Source organism: Cupressus sempervirens, chromosome 8 (genome assembly GCF_028749045.1).
Source record: "Cupressus sempervirens isolate cs-2001-9-10 chromosome 8, ASM2874904v1, whole genome shotgun sequence".
Lineage (NCBI taxonomy): Eukaryota > Viridiplantae > Streptophyta > Pinopsida > Cupressales > Cupressaceae > Cupressus > Cupressus sempervirens.
Genome location: NC_143125.1, coordinates 574066578 through 574093894, shown reverse-complemented (window position 1 = coordinate 574093894; position 27317 = coordinate 574066578). Strand labels below are relative to the sequence as shown.

General features: G+C 33.0%; 2 pseudogenes; one reads left to right on the top strand and one right to left on the bottom strand.

Annotated features, from left to right (window-relative positions):
• Positions 1-5628: 5628 nt before the first annotated feature.
• On the bottom strand, positions 5629-6831 carry LOC149543695 (C4-beta,C20-epoxidase pseudogene; annotated as a pseudogene).
• An 8228-nt stretch (positions 6832-15059) lies between these two features.
• LOC149543694 (C4-beta,C20-epoxidase pseudogene) lies at positions 15060-16246 on the top strand (annotated as a pseudogene).
• The last annotated feature ends 11071 nt before the right edge of the window (positions 16247-27317 follow it).

Sequence of the window (27317 nt, the reverse complement as noted above, 5' to 3'; positions counted from 1 at the left end):
AATTCTAGAAGGTTGTGGATAAGTCATGCATGGGGTGGTAAGTGCCTATTTAAGCAAGGCATATGAGCATTTCTAAATCAAGCTCAAGGAGTAGCTTGAGAAGTGGAAGCTCAAGGAGAAGCTTGAGGAGTAGAAGCTCTAGAAGTGGAAGCTCGAGAAGTGGAAACTTGGAAAGTGTGAAAGAGAAGGAGGAAGTGAAGAGTGAGTTTTCTTGAGTCTGTGGACAGAGCGCCGAATGTGAGGCAGTTTACAGCAAGATTGTGATGGACTTGTGAGTGTAGACAGAGCGCCGAATGTGAGGCAGTTTACGCTTGGATCTTGGATAAAGTTGGAAAAGAGCTAGTGACTGCAATTTAGAAACAAGGAGGTTGCTTGGTGGCTTGCGAGCACAAGTTGAGATCTCAGAGGTTTCTACCAGAGTGTGGAGCTGGACTAGCTTGGGTTTGGATTGGATCTTGAGAGATCTTGTAAAAATGTTATTGTAATTGCTAAAGATTTTCAAGTATAATAAAATTGCTTGGGAAGTATTTTGTCATTTCTTGTCTCCATTTTGTGGCATTTTTGGTTATGAGTTGGTAAGGGTAGTGCATACCTTCATTAGTGGTATCGGAGTAGGCCCTTCATCAGTGGTATCAGAGCGTACCTTCATCAAGTGGTATCAGAGCGGTACTTCATCAGTGGTATCAGAGCCATACTTCATCAGTCATATCAGAGCCATACTTCATCAGAAAGGTTGTGAATTAACATTGAAAATTCACAATCTTCTACTATCCAATATAAACAAAGGGTGCATGCGCCAAAGTCCTTGCCTTCATGTTTTTATGATTGACTGATGTAGCATTGCATGAAGGGGAAATTAAATTAGGTACAATTTTTAGCAAAAACTTGTTGATAATAAACTTTTTCAGCTACTTAAATTTTTATTTTTTTTTAAAATTGTTGATTGCTTAACCCAAAGTATGAAAATATGTAGTAAGTTTGAGGGGTAGTATTAATGGTATAGAAAAATTGAACAAAATTGTAAAATAGTAGCTAGTAAAAGATAGTGTAAACTTTTAAAAAATAAAATTTTACAATTGTCAAAAATAAACATCAATGTAAAGATAATAAGAAATATATATAAAATTAGAAATAAAAAATATTTAATTCTGTTTTAGAACTTGATAAGATAACTAGTAAGATATAGTGTAAAATTAAAGAAATAACATTTTACAAATTACTAAAATAAACATCAATGTAAAGATAATAAGAAATATATATATAATTAGAAATAAAAAACGTTTAACTCTATTTTTGAACTTGGTAAGATAACTAGTAAAATATAGTGTAAACTTAAAGAAATAACATTTTACAAATTACAAAAATAAACATCAATGTAAAACTAATAATAAATATATTTAAAATAAGAAATATAAAACATTTAACTCTATATTTGATTAAAATATCTAAATTATACAACTTTAAAAGCATTTAACTCTATAAATTCATATGAATTCTTCTTCATAAACTATCTTAAATAATAAATGTATTTAAAATAAGAAATGTAGAACATTTAACTCTGTATTTGATTAAAATATCTATATTTGAACTTGGGAAGAAAAATAGATAGCGATAATTAATATTGATTAGACATTCATTTGTGAGGTAAGTTAATCCACTTGCCACAAATGTGGAAAAGAAAAAGTTGTAATTAATGCATTCATTAATACATGATAGAGTTCTTACAAAATATTTGTATTTTTGTTGGATAAAATTGAATTTTTCATTGCCAAAAATAGAATGGTCCAATAACATTTTAGAAATTACAAAAATAAATATCAATGTAAAACTAACAATAAATATATTTAAAACAAGAAATACAAAACATCTAATTCTATATTTGAACATGGTAAGGAAAATAGATAGTGATAATTAATATTGATTAGGTATTCATTTCTGAGGTGGAAGATAAAAATGATTGTTTTTTTAAAAAGTTAATCCACTTGTCACAAATGGGGAAAAGATAAAGTTGTAATTAATGCATTCATTATTAAAGTTTTTAGAAAATATATGTATTTTTGTTTGGGAAAATTAATTTTTTTCATTTCCTTTTTAATCACAGGCGAATACAATTTTTAAAAAATTGTATTTTTCAATTTCAAAAAAATATTTCTTCAAATTTTTAGATTTATGTAACTAATATGGAATCTAATGATTCCATTAGTTTTCTACCAAAGGTAGGAACTAATAGTTATGGCAATAATTATAAGAATAACATCCTTGCTAAACAAAATTTCCTTAATTCTCATGGTATACTCTACATCCTCACTCACAACTTTCATGTCCTTGTTGATACTATCAAAATAAATAAAAAGATGATGCTCATACTTAAAGATGATTATATAGTACTTCCACCATTTCTACAAAATTTCCTTGACTTTGTTACAATTACCTAGAATAAATGCCATAAATTTGGGTTTCATAGTCTAAACTACTTAAAATATCATGATATCTAAATAAGGGGTGATCTTTCTAAATTTATAAACCCTACCAATAACTCAATTGAGGGAAAGATAGTCTTTGTCAATTGGAAAATTATTGACTAGATCAATAAAGGAATTTAAAACACTTTTACTTTAAAAACTATTTCATTAATAGAAAAAACTATTCAGTAATACCTGTATAAAGCCTAATACGACACATGGGATCTCTAGAAGATAGTAATGATCTTCTCTTACCATAACCCTTCACAGATTTTCCTATCAGTTTTAATAATTTCGTTAAAGCCTTTAGTATAGCTGATAATTAGTCCCTGCCTTACAAATGTAGGGAACTAATGTTCCCTAATGCCCATGGAAATTAATTTTTAGTAATTGAATAATTATTCAGCATAAGGTTTCAACTGCAGCTATTTATAAAATAATTTCATTTCAAAAATTGTTGTTTTCTAATTGGTCATTTCCAATTTTTTCAAGGTTAAAGCTTATTTATAAATTAGGTAGGAAAGGTAAAAGATAATAAGTGACGCATGTAATCTTGAGATAGCAGGATAAATAGTACATAAATACACATCATTTTTAGTCATAGTCGGCAGGAAAGATTTTAAGTAAAAACTTTAATTTCTCTAAAAGCTTCATTTAAGGGCATGATTAGTCTATGTTTGCTAAATTGATTATGTCAAAAGATAAACACTTTTTTTAAGGTTTTTTTTTTGTTGGGGGTTTAAAATATTTTATTAGTTTATGGAATGTCAATACACTACATACATGCTAATTTTGTGTTAGTTTTAGATGCAATCTACTTCTTCAGATTCAACTAGTTGAAAAGTATTGCAATGGCCCTTAAATCTATCCAATTTCTTTGGAGACTTTTCGTGGTCAATTTTCTTCATCAAGTAGATGATGCTATTGTTTTAGGCTTGGCGGAAATGCATGTCTGGCTACCTATTTATCATTCTTTAACTTCACCAAAATTGTTAAGCAATCTACTAATAGGAATGTCTAGGAACTTGAATCGACCAAGAAAGACATAGTGCTAATAATAGATCTTTTCCTATGTCCTTAGACATGTTAAAAATTTTGAACATGGTTTTATTAAATTTAAGGCCACAAATCTAATGGTAGAAGAACAAATTATAGCATAATATACATAGTTGCAAATGACTTAATACTTATCAAAATATGATCAAAACAATGATCAAAATTCACCCCACTAGGTTTCTACAAAAGCAAAAGGCAAGGACTTCTACTCCTCTAGAGCCCTTGTTGAAACATGTTTCCAATCCTCAAATGCCAAATCCTAGTTAGTCATACAACCAATAACACAATTCCCGTCTCTCAAAGTGTGTCAAAATTTGACTTCATTGAAGGATAAGAGGCATCTACTACAAACTTATATGAGGTGAACCAAACTCCATGGGCATTTAGCCTAGTTGTAGAATATGAATTTTGAGCTTAGAGTCTCCTTCCACTATTATTTGATTATTACCAATAATCATTTCCTTTATTCCTTACTTGAATTTTCATAATATAATTCTATATAGTACTCTTTAATATAGTGAAATCCTCTTGATCCCCACATTAATTTGATCTCTTCACTTGTATAATATTATAAATTTAAATAGAATACCATTTCGGTTTATTCTATTTTTTCTCCTGATATGTCCATTATTATTTCATCCTATGTATATCAATGTATTAATTGTAGTTATTGAACTATGTCTATATATGATATTTTCCACTCATACATTACCATATAATATCCTTCATACTGATCTTTTATTAATACCAAATGAAATACCATGACACTACAAAACTACTTTAAATGAATTTTCTACAAATATAAGGTTTAAAAAAACAAATTTAAATTTTGTTATTAATCTTTATACCTCATTAAACACTATGATACCTTTAACTACAATCTATTAGCTAAAAAATAAATATATTTATGAGTTGGTTTAAAATTTAAAGTCCAATAAGGTATCTCAACACATAATTTTATTTCATGATTCTTTTTTGATCTATCATCCATGTGGATGTCAATACTATTCCTAAAATGAAACATCACATAATATGGTTATCATTGTTAATGTGTAGTTATCATATTTGATTGGTATATCAAATTATAAATATTGGCTCGACCAAGTTCTCTTAGTACTTTAGATTTATAGATCATGCCCCTATTTATCCATGACATGAGTCCATATCAATGGTATAGTTGTCATCAAATATGATGTAAACAAAGTTTCTCAATGCTAATAACTTTATTCACAAAATTGACCAAACTTGACAAGTTTGACATGAAATATACTATTTGTGTCAAAACATGTTATATGGTAACAAGAATAACTCATCCTTTAATATTATGAAAATGACACATTACTTAAACAAGATCATAGCTCCAAGGAGGTTTTATTTTAGCTAACGCTTCAAATCATAACTCATCATGTACTAATCAACTCTTAGAAACATAATTATTAAATTCTTTCATTTATTTGAATTGGGAAAATGTTATTAGAGGTTTGTACTTGCATTCTTATGTTTAGTACAAAGAATGAATCAAGCACATAGAGGAAAATTTACACTGAGAAAGGATACAATATTAGTATTCACATAATTTAGGCGGGCCTATTGTTCAACACTTGTATTGGTTTTTACTTGTCATATTATTTTGAATCAAGTTTCTTTTCTCCAAATATACAATTATAATTGTTTAAGCACACATTGAATTTCTAGTCATCTAAAATACCAAGACATATTTTAATAATTTATATTCTAGATAAGAATTATTATTAATCTAAGTTTTAGCTTTCCTTACCTAAAATTATAATACCATACAACAATCTTTTCAGAACAAAATTACAACCATAACTTTATTTATATCACTGTCTCATATATATAATAACAATCAATTCTACGTCATCACTTATCCGGTCTTGCATCACCAAAATATCAACCCTACAGAACATTATGCAAATTTTATTTTCCCGTCTATCTCTCGGGCTAGAAATAAACATTTAACTCATAAATTATCAACCTTACAACATTCGGCAGGACTAAACTTTAATTCAGCTATTTATCCACTTTTATTCAGAAACACTCTAAGCCATATGGATTATTTTTCAGCGACACTGTATTGATGGACAACTTTTTATATAGCCGCAAACCTTTCGAGGGCGGTAGCTTTTGATTTATCATCTAAATCACGCAGAGCTTCGTCCCTGTAATGTGAGTATATGAAAGGCTTGTAACGCCTTGGATTATCCTCGTCCACAAGCTCCTCAGGCGCCCAGATTTCCATGTCATTTGGAAAAGAAGTGAAAAAGGCAATTGACATACGGTATCTACAACTTTGAGAAACAACGCGATGATCCGCACTTCGATATCTACCGTTACACCACGCCTGCCACAATTTAATCAGACACTACCTTAAAAAATTAACACTGATTATGGCGGAAGAGAAAATTTAGTACCTTAAAGGTGTCCCCCAAATTGATGACAAATGCACGAGGGAGAGGTTTGACGTTGAACCACTCGCCCTCCTCAGATCGAATCTGAAGCCCTCCAACATCATCCTGGTAAAGAACTGTGAGCAAGTTCGGATCTGTATGGGAGAGGACTTTCTGCTCCTCACTCGACATATTTGCTGGCGTATACCCGTTTATACGCAATGCTCTTGTGTATTTTTCAAATTGATAGCGATGGAAAGCCTCGGAATCGAATCCCAGGCTAGCAAGAACTATTTTCGTGACTCTTTGTGCAAGATTTAAGACACAAGCAGCGTACGTTGACATTGTCTCGCTGCGAAACGGTAAAAGAAGAATTGGATTAATTAGGAGAGAGGAAGCAACTAAGTTTAGAGGAAGGGAAATAAAAGAGGAGTAACATACCACAAGTTAGGGTTCCCTTGTGGGTAAATCTTTGAACACATTTGTTCAAACGAAGCAGAGAACGTCGGGTCTTGAATAGCAAACGTCTCGAAGTTTCGTCTTTTGAAGTAAGTATCGAGTGCCTTACCGGAGACGGCCTTTTCTTTTGCCTCGGCTGGCGTAGATAACAAATTTCGGCTGACATTCTCTGCCATTTCGACAAGATCTGATGGAATTCCATGGTTGACAACCTGGAAAAATCCCCACTCTTTGCAAGCCTCTCTGACTTTTGAGAGCTCGGGATGGTATTCAAGGTTGTTTAGTTCATCAGCATCAAAGTCTTGAGGAAATTTGGAAATGTCGACTACAGGGAGATTAGCTTCAGAGGGAGTGGTTTCTACTGGTAGAGGCATTTTGTATATTGCTGCTATAACACCGGAGAAGAATGGATAGTCTTTTGCCGCTTGTATTGGACTTCCTTCCATAAAATAGCGTTTTCAAGAGGTTAAGTATTTTGGCCTCTCTTGAACGTTTCGTCAAAACCAATAACCCCCTGTGAAATTGGAATCCTGCAGTCATCCGAAAGAAACAAATTCTACATAGAGACGACGATTACATCCAAGAGCAGTCTGTCTTGAAAGTTAAAAAACTATACAGAAGCATCTTAAGCATTGTCAAGTTGTACTCATACGAGTTAAAACCTCATTGATATCTTCATCTGCATAGCAGGGTCTCTCGGTGCTTTCATTTGGCTCTATTTTTGCAATATAATTCTGAAAAGCAACGATGCATTGGGATGTATAAATTTTCATGTTTTTGGTTGACCGTAGTCTTTGCTTGGCCCGTAGTTGATTATTGATTAGAGAAGTTTGATACAATAAATTTCATTTATATATAAACTTTTGGCTTACTTTATTATATTTTATTTGCCTCTTTGATAATTGTGTGATCTTCATTTACCATGTAGGCTCATTTGTCAGCAGGAATATGAGTGGAATAAGGATATGTAAATTCTTGAAATTTTGAATTCTCTATTTGGGTGCACCAAATCAGAATTGCAAATAGGAATACATATTCTAATTTTAGCCCAAAAAATGAGCATTTGCAATTCTACCTAAATAGGTGGAATTAGAATTAGACAGAATTAGAATATTAATTTTTGGGTCTGGGAATTCCCCATAAAATTCTGACTGAACCAAACAAGAATAAGAATATATATCCCTATTTTCTATTCCAGAATAACAATTCCAATTCCCATATTTCTATTCCCATAGCCAAATGGACCATATTGTTTTGTGTATAGTTAGTCATCATGGTTATGAGTACTAGAGATATTAAGATTGTAGAAGTATAGTTAAACATAAATCATAATGTCTTTAAAACATTACAACTCAATTTCTTATTATGTGTGAATGCCCTCTTGAGAGTGATGGATAAAGCCGACTAAATGAATTGATTTCCTTAATTCTTTATGGTAGAATGAAAATGTTCTAAGACCTTGGGGCCATTGAACAATTTATATCAAAAGGCTCATACATCATGTTCATGTTCTTAGTCTAGAAATTATACTCTACAATTAGGTAGCTAGTATTCATATTCCTTGATATTAAATTACCATTGTCTTAATCTATTTAGGTATTTTTGAATCATATACACATCAATAATCTTTATAATATTGTGATAGATATATGGTAAAACAATCTCAAATTTTATTAATTTTTATTCTTCCTAGTCTTGTGTATGGCATCGTTTGGAGAATACTTATAGGACTAATGAGCTAAGTCCAAGCTAAGTCCATAGTAATGGGACCACAAGAAGTTACAAAAATATAGAATCTTAAAATAACATCAAACTCTCCTTATATCTCTAGTGTTGCAGTAGTCATCATATAAGAGGCATGATGTGATCTATAGACTATGATTAAAGTGTTCTCATGATATTCATTTGCTGAAATCCATATTAATGGGACCACAAGAAGTTACAAAAACACCGAATCTTATGATAACATCAAACTCTCCTTATATCTCTATTGTTGCAGTAGTCATCATATAAAAGGCATGATGTGATCTATAGACTATGATTAAGTGTTCTCATGATATTCATTTGTTGAAATCCATATTATCTACAATGAGTCCTTTTCCTTTACCTAGTTATGCACTTTTTGGTCACTAAATTGTCATCCATTTTATCTTATTATCTTAGAAAATATGGCTAAAATAATTGTATCATGTTTCATTTTTTGTTCATCTTATGTATTTAATGAAGAGCATTATTGTATGGAATATGAGAGATGTACATAATTATGATATCACTAGATCTTACAATCAGGTTAACGATTATATGGTTAGCACAATTCAACATTTCTATTAGAAGTTGTTAGATTTCCTATGTTGTACTATCTATCATTATATGATTATGTTCTACATTTTTTCTAATTTATTGCTTATGCTTTAATTATACATTAAGAATTACATCAACCACATAGTTATATTAGTGTGGAGCTTTAGTAGTGGTAATATGTAATAAATATATTACAAAATTCCAATTTAGAAATGACATATTTCTACATTGTTATAATTTATTCTACACGATCATCAAACATCATAAATTTTACCTCATGAATAAAAAAAAGAGTTTTATTTCAAAATAATCTTCCTCTATATTAAGTGATAGCCCATTTGTGAAAATTGTCAATATCACATTCGCGTCACCTCAAAATAAAAGTGCTAGAAATGTTAGTTTAGCATTCAAACTTCTACATGGACCTACTCTGAAAGCCCTTCTACTATTTACATCACTATGAATAAAAAAAATACAATTGCAGGGGTTGTGGTTGATCCTTCCTACAAATTTGGTGTGATCATGGGTGAGGTCTTCTCCATGCTTGGGCTATTTTGAAAATTGTGCAATGAATGTACAATGCTACCATAGCTAAACATAATGAACTATGTATTTTGACTCTAGCATCCATGACATTGATGGTCCTTTTAGGACTTAATGTGGTATCTAAAAAATTCATTGCATCCTCAATATGGGCCTCTTATGCATGAGTATGTGTATCTCATGCATAGTTTCTACATTGAAGGCACTTAGTAGTACATAGCTTTTTGAATTTTCGCAATGTGGGTGTTCTACATACAATCTAGGATGTTTGATAGCATACCTTGGAATATTGTGAAGCCTTTTTTCTAACCATTTCTTATATGTTTTGATAAGGTCCATTCTCTCTTGACATTGTCTATTGTTTAATCTATTTAATACATATATGACTAATGAACTATCACATAAGTTTTTTCAAGCTATAAAACCTCTTTTCCTTGCCCCTACATCTCACTTCAGCTCTTCTTTGTAGTGTGCTTTACCTTTTGTTCCCTCCTTTTGAAGGGATAAGTAAAAGAATTTTACCTTGGAAAAACCTCATTTTTCACTTATGTCCATGCAACTTTGAGATGTACCTCTTATTCATGTAATTGTACCTAGAATGAAAAATAGGAAAGCACTTGTGGAATAAAAGTCTAGGGTGATCCTTTTTAATTTCCATCCTTAAAGAAATCCTTAACCTAACAATTTATGGAGAAGAAAAATTGTTATTTAAAGTTCAATCATCTTCAAAGCCTATAAGGATACTACCTATTTCTTTCATTTTTCCTTAAAATATTAGGAATATAATTTGTGGATAAGACTAATAATAACATTGTGGTAGAGCTACCTACTCCATTAGTTTAGTGTACCTCTATTATAGTTATGGTAATGATAACCTATCCTATAAAGTATCATACTATAGACAATTCTCAAGATTTTCTCCTAATTCATATAGGACACTGGCGCCAATTGGTACACAAGTATAAGTATTATCAATATGAAAGGGCTTTATAATGTCAAGCTACTTCTAAGTCCAAGAGTTAGACAACATCCCCTACTTATATTTTTCTAAGATATATTTATGAACCCTCTCCCACTTCTATTGCATTTACATTCCATCTGATTTCATAATTTATTTGTCCTTTGGTTTTCTTGGTCTTCTCATGGCACAATTCAGCTAAGAAGTCTAGATCAATGGATTATCACTTGATTGAACATCCCACCATTTTCTCAATGTATGAGAATCCTACATATATAGGGTGTCATGTGAAATCATTTTTACTAAGCTTGTCCCATTCATAGATCCTCACAATAGCTTTCATTGGGCTATTAGGCTAGTTGTAGTGGAGAAAAAATTCTTCTCTATTATTCAAGCCTGACTTTGAGCATAATACTATGCTTAAATTTAAGCATCAATAATTAGGTTTTGCATCTTTCCTAACTTGATTGCTATTTTTTTTGTGGAAGCTCTTGTTTCCCTTGAGCTTTTCACCACCAAATTTTATAGGTTGGAGATGTGGCTCATGTTGACTTGACCCAATTTCACTAATTTGTATCATTTGATGCATGCTTGTTTGACATTCTTGAAAATATTACTATACTTTAAGTTACATGCAAGTATGAAAATTAAACCTTTGTTTAAATATTATTCATTAGAAAATTTATTAATTAACTACATGGAAGCAATAATTAAAAAAGTATTTTTGTTATATTGATTTTGACTAATTGATTGGACAATGTTTATAAGTTATTTATATTTATAATTAGTAAAATCTTTTAAAATGCTTATAATCAATATTATTTGTTGTGTGTGTGTGCTAGATTTGTATGGTAAATTATTAATCTCAATTCATAAATCATAAAGTGAGAATTTCTAGAAATGATTATAATAATTTCACTCATTTGTATCATTTGATGCATGCTTGTTTGACATTTTTGAAAATATTACTACACTTTAAGTTACATGCAAGTATGAAATTGAAACCTTTGTTTAAATATTATTCATTAGAAAATTTATTAATTAACTACATGGAAGCAATAATATTATAATCATTTCTAAAAATTCTCACTTTATGATTTATGAATTGAGATTAATAATTTACCATACAACTCTAGCACACAATTTTAAAGAGGGGTTAAAGAGGGGTAAACGCTTTTGACCTGGAGCTATGAACCAATGAGGCCACAAAAGGGGGACCTCATCCCCATTAGATTTGAACCTTGATGGCAAAGATAACAACTCAACAACTTAACAATCACAACATGCCACTATTGGCACCATACAACTCTAGCACACACACATAACAAATAATATTGATTATAACCATTTTAAAAGATTTTACTAATTATAAATATAAATAACTTATAAACATTGTCCAATCAATTGGTCAAAATCAATATAACAAAAATACTTTTTTAATTAAATATAAAAATATTATATAGAAACAGAGAGGTACACAAGCACCTACAATTTATGAAAATGAAAATTATAATATAAAAATGTTTCAATGTAGTAATAAAATCTAAGTAAATTTCAAATATCATTTAATATATCGTAATGTATTTAATTAAAAGTATGTTAAATTTCCATCGGATAATCTGCTTCTGTGTATAGCAAAAAGATATCTTAATTGAAGGAAGTTTTGTATTGATTACATTGTTCAATAATCTATAATCAAGAACAACTGGATCAATGATTGTCGCCAGAAACCAAATAGAAGCCACCGTATTTCATTTTATGAGATGACATAGAGGGAAATACATGTCATATTATTTTATTCAGAATTTCAACAATCAAACAATGGGTATGCCCGCGTAACTGTCTATCAAATTCAGAAGATCGATGCCCCTGGGGCGGAAATTCTCATCGAAATACTGCTTGAACTGGGCGAAGCTGAAAGGCCTGTAATATCGTGGATTGTTGTCGTCCACAAACTCTTCTGGAGCCCAAATTTCTTTATCATAAGGAAAGTGAACAAACCAGGCAATAGATAGCCGATCACAGCACCTCTAAAAACAAATTGGTGCTCTGCGCTGCGGAATCTGGGATTGTCCAATTCAAACTGTGAAATGTCAATCACAGGAATAATGTCGACTTCTCTTTGCAGTGACAAAGGCATGATGAACGATGAAAAACCTGAGTAGATTTTTGAATGCCTCTATTCTTAATAGATTTTTTAATGTCACGGACCATTGTCAAGATGGACGTAGTATATATGCACTGGTGAGGCGATAGGAAAGCTTGCAAACAGATCGTCATTACGAATTTATTTACTGGTTCTCAAAACAATAATAAAATCTGATGACGTATAGGAATGTAATTGACGAAGTCGACACATTAATTCTTATTATTTGATCTTAGGCCAAGCAGACACATTGCCACTTCGTCAATAACCAGTCTTTCATCTAGAATGAATTAAAATGTTTTCATAGATGTCGATAGCACTGGTTTAGTAGTTGGTAGAATTTTTTAAGTGGCATTCGTGGATTATTTATCTAGGTGCTTTGTCCGGATGCCTGTCTGCCACAGTGTATTTATGCTTATAGCTATAAAATAAATAATATAACATCTCGTTAAAAGTGACACTATTATTTTCAGAAGATATCTTTATTAACATTTTGGAATTTTGTAATTTGTAATCTTGCACTTGTTGTCCATAGGCCGTTAATTTTGTAGTTAGTGTAGGTGGCTTTTGTCAATGGTTGTGCAAGGTTGTTTAAATTTTATTTTTGTATTTTTATGACATCTATGGCAAACAAATAGAGAGACTCCATCTGTTGTCTACCAATTTTCAAGGGTGACTACGGACCATCCAACTTAGAAATTGTGGTAGTAATATCAAGCTATTCATTTTGGTTGCATAATACAGTTTTCTTGTCTATTGATTGATAAGATTATGATTCAATTTTGCTATTAAACGTCTTTGTGCACTAGCGTCTATTTTATGTGGGCCTCATTGTAGGTTAGTATGTAGAGGCTTGAAGAGAAAGAAGGTGAGTGGGCTATGATCATATTATAGAGTTCATGGTTTCTAAGTATTCAATGGCGAAGGCCTTTTTATCTATTTTTTTGTTTTTCTTTTTATTGTAGTTTGAAATGATGAGTTTTAATTAAAGGGTTGTAGTTCAAGTGTTGATTACAATTGGTGAGGATGATGATAAGTAGTGATAATACCATTTATTAAGGTTTAAATACCTACAGGCACGTCTTGGCCAGGTTTGACATCTAGATGAATTTGACAAATGAGATCTCATTCCACTTGACTCTTTAGCCAAAAAAACATTCTAGTTTAGATGTATGCTTGCTCATAATGTTCTATTCCACTATACAAATAATGTAATGTCAATATCTATGTATCTTGGAATATTTACATTAAAAATAGAAGATTTTTTTTAACCTCAAGAAAATAGTTTATTATGATTGTAACATATTCACTCACAAAATGTTATATCACTAAATTCTAAATCAACCTAGTTGAAACATTTAGAGAATCCATGTTATAGAGGTGCTCATGTTCAATCAAAATACAGTTAATACTATTGAGAAGAAGAAAGCTTTATTGTTTGAAATGAGAAAACAATTAAAGATCATAGTCCTTTTAATAGATTTTTTGTTATTGGAAAATGAGTATTTTTTATTAATATTATATAAGAAAAAATTAAATAATAAGATATGCATAAAAATGTTTGAAAATTTAAAAACTTCTCACAAAAGAATCAATTTAAGGATATCTGACCTTAAAGTATAATTATGTAGTAAGTACTATGCCAAGAAGGAGGTTTTGATCGTCACGCTTCCCCACAAATGTCAAGGACTATGGCTTCAATATTGTGCAATCCACCAATGAGTGTGGCACGGGGTAGTATCTTCTAAACAAAATTCTTTCCTTCAAGATGACAGAGAAGAAGGATCCGACCATCTACCATAGACACTAGTCTTTAAGATTCTTACATGTAGGACTATTTGAACAAATCTCTGTAAAGTTTTTAATTTCATTGGGATGAGAGGTTGCATCCACAACAATGGCTGAGATGAAAAGTTGAATCCAATATCAAAGGGCACCTAGCAGTCCAAAAGCTATTAGATATAGCCTTGGCTATGCACCAAGACAGAATCTACCAAAAGACAAAATAAAATTCTTCAGATTTGTGAAAGCATTGTAATTTTTTCTACTTTTTTGTTGTTTTCCATTACAGTACATAAAGATCATGAAGGAAGAATGCTATTTTTTAACAAAATTCATTGTATTTTCAATTTTAATCAGAGGTGCATTTTGTCTCTGGAGGATAGCCATAGAAGATAGCCATATCCATTAGAGATAGCCAGGTTGTAGAGATGGCCAACTTCAAGTGCAACGTTACTTACCTGAACCTAAGTTTTTAGGACATTACAGAAAACGAACGCTTTAATATACAAAGTGAAAATAGTACCAGTAGCCCAATAATTTTCCAAATATAAAAGATAATTTTATTTTATTAAGAATAGCCGTTAGAATGCATCGCAAGATTACTGTGCCAAATCTTGAATAGCAAAGAAAATGGTTAGATAGTTGGACAGTTTAATGACTTGTAAGTAGTCTACAATCACGATAAACCCTCGATTATTACAATAGAGCGGACAAACCATGGGCTGCTGAAGGATGTTTGAAGCCCAACTAGGTTGGACATATCTGTTCTGTCGATCTGTCAGTTGTTTCTCTTGCGTGTCGGATGATTCCATTCATCGATACGTCCAAGATAGACGTTCACATGCCATCTCCCTAGAAGAGCATTAAAAGTAGGAAAGCTTGAATAAGGCCGATGGGTTAAACTGTTGAGATTCTTCTGTTTTGGTATTTGAGGAAAAATAATTATGTCTTCCTCGTTGCCATTTCTCCTTGGAGCCACTGCACCTGAATTTGATCTTCCCGTAATCGATTTCTCTAAATTGCCACAACCGATGGATGATGACGAACTGAGGCACCTTGAAGATCATCCGATGCTGGCCAAAGTTAGAGAGTCATGCACAGAGTGGGGCTTTTTCCGTCTTGTCAACCACGGAATCTCAGAAGAGCTTCTGGATAATGTCCAGAATGTTAACAGATGTTTATTTTCCATGTCAACCGAGGTGAAAGAAAGAGCCAAAACTTCTAGTCCATTCGGCAGTTATCATCGAGCTCCTAACTACGAGACATTCAATCTTGACGAACCCTTGAAATCAGAGTCCTTGAAGCAATTGTGCTCAAAGATATGGCCAGAAGGGAATTTAAGCTTCCGGTATGTATGTTATTCATTTACCTCGTTTACTTCCTCCTCAATTATCGCAAATTAGCATATATACCATATCTTACTATTTGAACTTTTCTCCTTGGTTTGCTTCGCAGAGAGAGGATGGCAATGTACTCTTGGTGTCTCACAAATCTTGCCCACAATATTACAAAGATAATTCTTATAAGCCTCGGGTTGGATGCCAACGTCTTCTACAGCTCTCACTTCGAAAATTGCACATCAAGACTGCGGATAAATGGATATTCATCACACCTGAAATCTATCGGGGAGGAGACCATGGTGTCTCATACAGATTTAGGTGTCCTCACAATACTACACCAAGATGATTCGGGAGGCCTTCAGATTCGATCTAAAGAGGGCAAGTGGCTCAACGTGAAACCCCTGTCTCATTCATTGGTTGTCAATCTGGGGGACTCTCTCAAGGTATGCAATTTTCTCTCTAATTGTCAGAATGATTAGAGAAGCTATTTGTTCGTGTAAGAGAAGAGTAATAAGGATGTATGGTGAATATGATTGCAGGCGTGGAGTAATGGCAGATGCCGCAGCGCAGAGCATCGCGTAGTTTGTGAAGGGTGGGTAGATCGAATGTCTATTGCGTTCTTTACATCGTTTCCAATGGAGACGGAAATCTGGGCGCCAGCGGAACTTGTCAACGTCAATAATCCAAGGCGTTACAAGCCTTTCATATTCTCACAATTCAGAGAGGAGATTAGAAGTAATATAGAGGACACAGAGAAAGCTACCGCTCTCCAACGATTTGCCGGTGTATAAAGAATAGTGTATTCGGGCTATGCTATGTTATTTTACCTTGGCTTTTCAATAATAATAGTAGATATTTTCTTAAATTCATGCTTGTTCAGTACCATTTTAGTTTCAGGTGCTACAAAACCAGACCATGTTGTCTGGAAAACCCTAAAATGACAGATCCATGCATGTGTTGTTAAGTTATACATTATGAAATTGCGGTCCTTTCGAAAGGTAATTTTAAATTTCCTGAATATAAAATATAATTTAGGATTAAATGTGTAGATATTTTCCTTGTACTACAAAAAAATTATATTTATGTTTACAATTTTTGTGATTGTATAGAATTTGTAGATCTGAATACATGGGAGAACAAGAAACAGAGCACGGAGCAAATAGACTGTTTACACAAAAACACAACAAAAGCTTTATTGAAATTTTAGCATCGATTAACTTATTCCTCTGCTATGAATTCTCTTCATCTGCCTTTTCACCCGGATCCAGATTATTAAAGATTTATAGAAAGTTCTGTTTTAATATCCATACTAAACAAGGTACATATCTAAATTTTAATTAAAGGCTGCGATGGTAAACTCGGATAAACTGGCAATTTTATGAAGTCAATCATTTTTAAGTCTTTTGGGATGCGAGAGTCAATTGTCCTTGGTGTTGCTCTGAAACACAAACCTACCAAAATCTATCAAATTGTTTTCTATCTTTTCTGTAACATCAAATTTTTATTTTTCTAATGTCATTCCAGAAAAGAAAATTAAGTAAAAGATAATTTCATGTTAGAGTTTCTTTTCGTTACGTATCATTTTTGTAATCTTGAAAAAACTGTGAAAGCGTTGGATATTAATTCTTTGTAAAAATGAGTGCCTCCCAATTCTTAGAAGATTTTTTCCGTTTCAAACTATTTGATTTTGTTAGTGTTTGGTCATGTAATGGGAAGTGTGTATACAGCCAAGATGAAGAAAATTACTATTTATTATTTATTATATGACTATTATTATTATTTTTGATGATGTTATCAATTGTGAAATCTTTGTTTATTTAATATTTAAAATGTCAAATGTCAAATATCACGATTATATAATATAAAAGTATTATTTGCGTATTGATAAATTCTTTTTTTATATTAGTGATAGAGAGAAAATGACTTTACATTTTTTTCAAGGTTTTCTTTGAACAATATCTAAACTTATTAGGGGACATGCACATTTGCAACCTCAAATTCATACAAGGGTACTCTATTGAAGGATCCAACTTGTCTTGCTACATTCCTTAATGCTATACCTCTCAACCAAGATCCCTTCATTCCAAAAGTATGTTAACGAAAGTAGGCCCCACCTTAAATATGAAAGACTTTGAATCTTTAGGGCTTCTAGGTCAACAGGCAAAATAGATCCTCCTAACATGGAATTTCCAACATCAAGATGACTAGGAAGGAGAATATCAAGAAATGGGTTTGCAAGAGGGATTCATCACCATTTTTTCTTGAAATCCTAGATTGTCTAGCACACACATGAAATAATATATAGAGGGCGCGTTCAAGGTGAACTTTTCCAAAGATGATCTTCATGATAAAATTGTAGATTGTGAGTTAAGCCTTTAATAGGAAAGTTCTAGAACTTCTTTCCTTCTTAGTCACTACTTTCTTCACGGGTGAGCACAGATTAGAAATGTTATAATGAGGTGCTCAATATTGATAATGGTCAATGCTACTTTATGGTAAATATAATAGGGATGCAACCCACAAATGTTAAAGTTTTCTCATGGAGGGTAAAGGGATTTATACCAAAATACAATCACCAAACTTAAGTCTCCACCTACATGAATTCTACTTTTTTTTTCCTTTATGGGCTCATCTTCCTTCTTTGACCTTATAATATCATGACCAAGACTTAGTTGAGATATTAGGCAATTATAAAGGTATTTTTTGTGATATGACTTTGTTTCTTTTGATAACTCACATTTTTCTACTCTACGTATTATGTTTGATGTGTGAAAAATAATTTTGTGATATTTGGCTATTCAATCTAAAAATAGTGTGGAAGAAACCTTTTGCCATTAAAAAACATACACTTTCTCCCTCCAAGGAGGAAACGTTTTGGTAGTTTACTCCACCTTATAATACCTCTTTAGAGGCATGCATGAAAGTTAACCAAGATCATTCTACATATCCAACTTCATGTTTTTTCCGAATGTAGTTGGATCCTATGTACAAAGGAGAACTTCAATGGATCTATGCATTTGAAGCAAAATGATAATATGGTTTGGGGTAAATTTACAAGAATCTAACCATGTTGTGGTTATTAACTTAAATTCAATCTTTGTATCTTAGAATGTAGAGAAACATATTATTATGAAGGAAGATTTTGTTGACAATTTTTATTCCATAAGTAAATATGGATGAAAATATCGAGGATTGCAATTCAGGAACATGCCCTTTAATAACGAATATAGATTTTTACTAGGATTTGGTGGGGATTTAATTGAATGTGGTATTTTTAACACAAGATATTCATAATGACACTCGTACTCATTTAAGATCCATATTTACAAACCTTCATGTTTAAATATTTTTGATGCTAAGGACTAGTTCCATGTGTACCAAAAACATCAATATTGACACAATTCTAAGCATTAATGATACCTCCCAAATTATTAAGATTGTAGATTAAGTGAATATGAGACTTCCCCAAAAGTAAGCGCACTTAATGAAATCAATGATAAAGTGGTAATAAATTGACTTCATCACCCTCAACAAAGTTTAGGAAGTATTTTTCAAATTCAAAATTTTTCTACGCAAATTATTGAACATATAGAAATATAGAAAAATCTCAAATACAAATTGGAAAAGTAAGGCTTCCAAAACCCATTAATTTCAGTTGTCAAATGAATTTTTCAAATATCTTTTTAAAGATGATAAATTTAATAATATATTTGAAGTTGTACTTGTTAGATTTGTTGAAGGAAAAATTGAAGACATTGCTAATGAAGTGCTTCAAATGAATGAAGATCCAAATTGTTATTCACCTAGAAGATAACTAAATATAAGGATGTGCTAATGTTTCCTATTAAATATTTGCATCTCAATCAAAAAATATAAATGAATATATGCCTATCTTTTCTCATCTAAAAATGGATAGTGAAAAGCCTCTTAAGAGCATGGGAAAAAAAGGGAAAATTAATGTGGAAGTGCAAACTACATTGGACTTCTCCTTCAAGCCTAGAGAGACAAAATAGATCATTTAACCATCATACTAGAGAAAATAACTAGATCAGGAAGAACACGATTCTCTCCCAAGGTCTTATGGAGATGTTGACATGGAATATTTAGGGCATTAAGGTCCTTGGTCCCTAACAAATTCACTCATGTTGTGGCATAGGTTGATGTGGTTCCTATTGTAGTGCCCTAACAAATTGTAGTTAGAGAGGTTGAAACATCCCAAACCTTATCATGTTTCATGGATCAAAGATGAGCATAAGATATTGGTAAGTGAGAAATGCCTTGTGAAATTCAAAATTGGACATTACTTTGATGAAGTTTTGTGTGATATTATGCCCATGGATTGTTGTCATATTTTGTTGGGTAGACCTTGGAAATATGATAGATATGCTGTACATGATAGAAGATTGAATCAATATAATCTTTGGTTAAATGGGAAGAAACAAACATTGTTTCCTTTGATTGAAGTTCCAGATGAGGTTAATTGTACTGCTACAAAAATTTGCATGGTTAATGGGAAACAATTTGAAAAAGAAGTGAAAAAGAATCAAGTTTGTTTTTCTATAATTCCAAGAAAACCAAGTTTTGTCAATGGAGACCAAGTGCCAGAAAACAATGTTAACCGAGTGCCAATTAGTGGTGACAGAGTGACAAATGGTAGTATTGACCAAGTGCCAGGAGAAATTGCAGAGTTGATGAATGAGTATAAAGACATTATTGCTGAAGATATTTCTAATGGTTTACCTCCAGTAAGAAGTATAAGTCATTGTATGGACCTGATCCCTGGAGCTAGTTTGCCAAACAAAGCACCATATAGATTGACACCTGCAGAGAATGAAGAACTTAACAGACAAGTGCATGAACTATTGTAGAAAGGTTTGATTAGAGAAAGCTTGAGACCATGTGTTGTACCTACTGTATTAGCACCTAAAAAGAATGGAGAATGGAGAATGTGTACTAATTCCAGAGCCATTAACAAGATAATAGTGAAATACAGGTTTCCTATGCCAAGGATGGATGACATAATGGATTGGTTGAGTGGAGAAAAGTATTTTACCAAGATTAATTTGAAGAGTGGCTATCATCAGATTAGAATCAGAGAAGGTGATGAATGGAAGACTGCTTTCAAGACAAAACATGGTTTGTATGAATGGTTGGTTATGCCTTTTGGTCTGACTAATGCACCTAGTACTTTCATGAGGTTGATGAATGAAGTTTTGAAAAGATTCTTAGGTAAGTTTGTGATTGTTTATTTGGATGATATTCTAATATTCAGAAAGACTAAGGAAGAACATCTTGAGCATATTAGGCAAGTATTGCAGACGTTGAAAGAGGAAAAGTTATTGATTAATCTGAAAAAGTGTTCTTTTATGCAAGAAGAGATTGTATATTTGGGGTTTTTGATTTCAGCTGATGGTTTGAAGATGGATGCTAAAAAGGTTAAAGCAATTTTGGCATGGCCTACATCTGAGAATGTAAGTGAGGTAAGATCATTTCATGGTTTGGCTAGATTTTATAGAAAGTTTATAAAGAATTTCAGTGTTGTTTGTAATGCTATGACTGAAACAATGAGGGGAGATAAAAAGGAATTCAAGGGGACACATGGAGCTGATAAGAGTTTTGAGACTTTCAAACAAAAGGTTGTTGAATTACCTATATTGGCTTTACCTAATTTCAACAAAGTATTTCAAGTTGAATGTGATGCAAGTGGTAATGCAATAGGAGCTGTATTAAGTCAAGAAGGTAAGCTTGTTGCTTTCTTTAGTGAAAAGTTGAATGATGCTAAAAGGAAATATTTTGTGTATGATCAAGAATTCTATGCCATTGTTCAAGCATTGAAGAAATGGAGACATTATTTAATGCCTAAGGAGTTTGTATTGTATACTGATCATAAAGCTTTACAATACTTGGGAAGTCAACATAAATTTAATCAAAGACATATGAAGTGGGTTGAGTATTTGTAGAGTTTTACATTTGTGATCAAGCATAAGAGTGGAGTTAGTGACAAATTTGTTGATGCATTGAGTAGAAGACGTTCTTTGTTGACTAAAATGAAGGTTGAAGTTCTTGGTTTTGATGAGATGAAAGAATTATATGATGCTGATCCTGATTTTTTTGAGGCATGGAGAGAGTGCAAAGCACCAAATCTGATAGATCACATAAGTAAGTATGATGAGTATTTCATTCAAGAAGGTATGTTGTTCAAAGGTATTCAGTTATGTATTCCTAGAAGTCCTATGAGGTTGAATTTGATTAAGGAAAAGCATAGTGGTGGATTAGCTAGACATTTTGGAATTGATAAAACATTGAGTTTGCTGAAAGAGAAATATTATTGGCCACAAATGTATAAGGATGTTCAGAAATTTGTAAAGAGCTATGGAGTTTGTCAAGTTACAAAGGGAGTGAGTCAAAATGCTGGTTTGTATACACCTATTACTATTCCTAAGAAACCTTGGATTGATATTAGTATGGATTTTGTTCTTGGATTTCCTAAAACAGTGAAAGGGTATGATTCCATATTTTTTGTAGTGGATAGATTTTCTAAGATGGCTCATTTCATACCATGTAAGAAGACATCAGATGCAGAGCATGTTGCTGAACTTTTCTTTAAAGAGATTGTGAGATTGTATGGATTACCAAGAAGCATTATTTCAGATAGAGATAGTAAGTTCGTTGGTTATTTTTGGAAGACTTTGTGGAAGAAGATGGGTACTGTATTGAAGTTTAGTTCTACATTCCATCCACAAATAGATGGATAGACAGAGGTTGTGAATAGAAGCTTGGGTAATTTGTTGAGGTGTTTAGTTGGGAATAAGCCGAGTAATTGGGAGATGGTATTGGCACAAGCTGAATTTGCATATAATAATTCTCTGAATAGGAGTACAGGGAAGACACCTTTTGAGATTGTTACTGGAATACATCCTAGAGGTATATCAGATTTGAGAGATGTTGTTGGTGAAGAAAAGAAAAGTACTGTAGGGGAAGAATTTGCGAACTTTATGGAGTCCTTGCATAAAGAAGTGAAGTTGAGGTTGGAACAAAGTAATCAGAAGTATAAGGAGAATGCTGATCAGTCTAGAAGACACCATGATTTTCAGGTTGGTGATGAGGTGATGGTTCATCTAAAGAAAGGAAGATTCCTGGTTGGAACATAAAGCTAGTTGAAGATGAAGAAATTTGGACCTTGTAAAATCCTAAAGAAGTTTGATAGTGGTAATGCTTATGAAGTTGAGTTCCCTGATGACATGGATATATCTCTTATATTTAACATTGCTGATTTGTATAAGTATCATGAGTCAGAGGATGAAGTTGCTATACCAGATGATTAGCCTAAGAAATAGATTGAGGAAGTTGAATAGATATTGGATCAGAGAGCTGGCAAGAGTACAAGAGGAAAAGATTACTATGAATATTTGGTGAAGTGGAAGAACAGACTATTGAAGATGCTTCATGGATCTCTCAATTTGAGTTGGATTCAACTCAGGTTGGCACATCTCAATGATTCAAGAGAATCATTTCTTCCAAGCTCGATTTTTTGATGCAAGAGCATCTTAGGTTGCCTTGTTATCCTGCTCATTTATGCTCATTTTGTAGTTGGTGCCAAGTTACTGTTGCACTCTTCAGGTGCCGAGCTCCTATCGCACTCTTCAGGTGCCGAGTTACTAAAGCCCTCTTCAGGTGACGAGTTCCTATCACACTCTTTAGGTGCCGAGTTACTCTTCAGGTGCCGAGCTCCTATTGCACTCTTCAAGTAACGAGTTACTAAAGCCCTCTTCAGGTCCCGAGTTCCTGTTGCACTCTTTAGGTGCCAAGCTCCTGTCGCACTCTTTAGGTGAAAGCCCTCTTCAGGTGTTGAGTTCCTATCACACTCTTTAGGTGCTGAGTTACTCTTCAGGTGCCGAGTTACTGTAGCACTCTTCAGGTGCCAAGTTACTGTAGCATTCCTTCAGATGCCGAGTTGTTGAGTGTATGTCGAGTGCCAGTATTGGGATGTGATTTCTGTGAGTTGACTTGCGAGAATTATTTCATTTGTGACATTTAATTTAAGATCTTTTCTTGGGATGAGTCTAGACTATTATTGGGTTAGCCCTCCTCTTATTTAATGTTCTAGAATGTTCTGTAAGCCATTTTGGAAAGTATAAATAAAGAGTTTAGGCTTAGAGCTAGGCAAGTTTTAGTAGAGAAGAAGCTTTTAGAAAAAGAAAGTTTGGAGGGAGCAGAACTGAAAGTGTGAATTTTCTATTGGATCTTTGAATGTGAATGTATTGTAATTAGCCGTAACCCAGAAGGCCTCACAGTTGAGCATGTATGAAGATATTTTGATGAATCAATAGAAGTATTTCCTTCTTCTCCTCCTTGGTTTTTTGTCCACTTGTGTTTTTTTTCTGTTGTGTTAACTCTTGCAAGGTGGTTTGGATAGCTGGGTGAGCCTTTGGCCCTAGTTATTCACCTTTGCCTGCGTCACACACTTGCACACTTGCCTGCACAGTTTGAAATCACAACTTGACCTTAAAATTATACCTTCCATTTTGTCAATTTGACTCAAACATAGCTTACAATAATTAATATTTATCACCTTAGTCAGCTAGAATCAATAGATAGATCAATTAAGCTTAATACAACAAAATAGAAAAATCCTTTGCTCGCTAAACCTGCTCAGTAGAAACTAATTGTGAAGAAATTTCCTTTGTTAACCAAGATATGCTTTGTTAACAGTATAGTCTTACAAAAATCCTTTGGCAAATGAGTGAGCTCGATTAGCACTAGTTCCATCCAACTTTCCTTCATTACCCGAGTAAGCTTGATTACCACTCAATTTCTACAACTTTTCCTTCCATGTCTGAGTGAACTCGGTACACACTACCTTCTGAATGAGACAAACACAGGAATGCTTAGTAGACACTAAGAAATATCTTCACTTCTTGAGTGAGCTTGACATATACTGACTAATAATGATTATGAAATTTGCATAACATCAAAGACAACACACAATTAATCAATTATATCAAAAACTTTCCTACTCCTTTTTTAGGGGCCTATTATGTGCTCACATTCATTAATTTTCTCTAGACATAAATGGGTGTACTTTCTTAAGTATAATTTTGATGTCTTTAATTCCTTTCAAATATTTAAGACTTTTGTGGAGAAGCAATCTGGTTTTTCTCTCAGATGGATATACATAGATAATGGTGGGGAGTATGTGAATTAGTATTTCATATATTTTTGCATTGAGTATTGTTTAATACATTATGTTTTTATTCCATACACCCCTCAGTAGAATGGTGTTGCCAAGAGAAAAAATAGAACCTTATGGGAGATGGAAAATTGCATGATTCAGTCCAAAGATATGTAGTCTCTATTTTGGGTTGAAATAGTCAATTATGCCAACTACATTTATAATCAAATGCCCCATATGGCATTGTAATAGAGGACTCCTAAGGAGGCTTGGTCTTTTGTGAAGCTTGATGTTTCCACCTTTCAAATTTTTGATAGTAAGGCATGGGCTTTTATTCCTGATGCTTAGAGTAAATATATGGAGAAGAATAATTGACCACTCATCTTTATTGGATACTATGAGGATGTGAAGGGGTATAGGTTGTTTGATCATGAGTCCAGGGAGGTCTTGTTCTGATGAGTTGTCTGGTTTGATGAGCGCTTTCCTCTTCTAGATTCTCCCTAATTTGATTCCTTTTGATTTACTTCTTGTTCCTCTTCATCTCTTGAGGATGTTCCATCTTTTGATGATGATGTAGATGATGATCCCCTACATCCATCTCCTTGACCACCACTAGTTGCTCCACCTTTTCCCAAGTGGGCCCGTGTTACCATTTTTTTAGCTGCTTCTTTGGTAAAAGATTCTACAAATACCCATTGTACTCATGCTCAAACATTTGGTTATAGTCTTCTAATTCATTTTATTTCCACAAATCCATATTATGTAATTGCAAATGTATATGGTATATGGATGTGGCATTCTCCTATCTGGAAAGCCCACTTTCACCCATTGTTTCATGATTCAAATGGTGAATCATTGTGTTAAACCTTGGAGGGATTGTAAATGTATTGTGATATTGAGTTTTGCATGCATTGTGAAATGTTTGAGTGTAACCCATTTGAGCCTTGTTACCCCTGCTTAGTGGGTGGCTTCTTAGAAGCCTAGGATGGGAGGTGAGCCTCCATGGTTAATTCATTCTATTTCCATAAATCCATAGAGATTCTCAAAGGTGATCAAACATCTTTAGTGGGATTTGGCTATGGATGAGTAGTATTCTTCTTTGATGAAGTATCACACTTGGGATCTTTGTACTCTTCTGAAAGGAAGAAAGTTAATTTGGTGTAAGTGGTTGTACCATACCAAGTATGCTATAGATGGCTCTATTGATAAGTACAAAGAACATCTTGTTGCAAAGAGATTCTCACAGGTTTACGGTATTGATTACTCTGGGACATTTTCCTCTATAGCCAAGATGAATTCTATTAACTTTGTCCTTTCCCCAGAAGCTTCACAGGGATGGCCAATCTTTTAGATGGATGTGAAGAGTACATTCTTGCATGGTGATCTTGAAGAGGAGATCTATATGGAGTAAGCTTAGGGATTTTTATAGGACTCTTCATTAGTTTGGAAACTTCAAAATTAATTACATTTTCTCAAGAAATCTCCTTGAGCTTGGTATGAGAAGATGGACTCATTCCTACTTTATAAAAATGTCACACATTATGATTCCAATCATATAGTGTACACTCAACATTAGGGGTATGGTGTTGTGAAACTTGTTCTCTATGTTTATGATATCATCATTACTCGTAGCTCATCTCCCATGATTCCAAGTATTCAACGAGCATTGTTGGAGCAGTTTGAGATGACAGATCTTAGACTTCTATGCTATTTTTTGGGCCTATAGGTTACTCAAAATTCTGATGGTATTTCCATCTATTAGCAAAATTATGTTCTTGATATGCTATGATTCTTTAGCATAATTAATTGCAAGCTTGCACCTACATCATATCAATCAAGTGTTATCTTGTCTACTACTTGTCCTAGGACATTAGTGGATCTTTCTTTATACTGGTAATTGGTTGGTAGTTTGTTGTACCTAACACACACTCATCTTGATCTCTCCTTTGCAGTTGGTCTTGGTTCTTTTTTTTCCCATTACCTTCATAAGCGCCATTGGCAAGATGCCAAATGTATCTTGAGGTATATTCAAGGTACTACACATTTTGACCTTCACTATATCATAGGATCCCCACATATTGGTGGCTTTACTAACTCAAATTGGGCAAGTAATGCTGATGATAGGAAGTCTACTGTTGGCTTTGTTTTTTTGTCTTGGCTTTGGTCCTATTACATGGTCTTGTAAGAAGCATCCGTATATTACATTACCATCTATAGAGGTTGAGTACCAAGAAACAGTGTTAGCTAGTCATGAGATCTTGTGGCTTTGATATTTGATGACTAAGTTTAGGTTTCATCTTGATAGTCCCACTATGCTTTGGCGTGACAATCAAAGTGTCAGAGCATCAACATACTAAACATATTGAGATCCACACACATTTCATCAGATAGTTGGTTCATGATGGTGTTCCTCTACTGGAGTACATTCCTATAGAAGCATAGGTTGTCAACATCTTCACTAAATCTTTTGAATTGCTACACTCTCTTCAATTATGCACCATGCTTGGGGTGAAGAAATCTATCCTTAAGAGGTCTTAGTGAGGTCTTCCTACATTCCTTTTATGTTTTCCTTGTTGTTTTACAATTTCTTTTTTGGAGTAGAGTTTTTCCCATGCATTTTTCTCTATTTCTCCACTTTATAGAGATTTGGTTATGATTGGGTACCTAATGAGGCCTTGTTTTTGGGACCA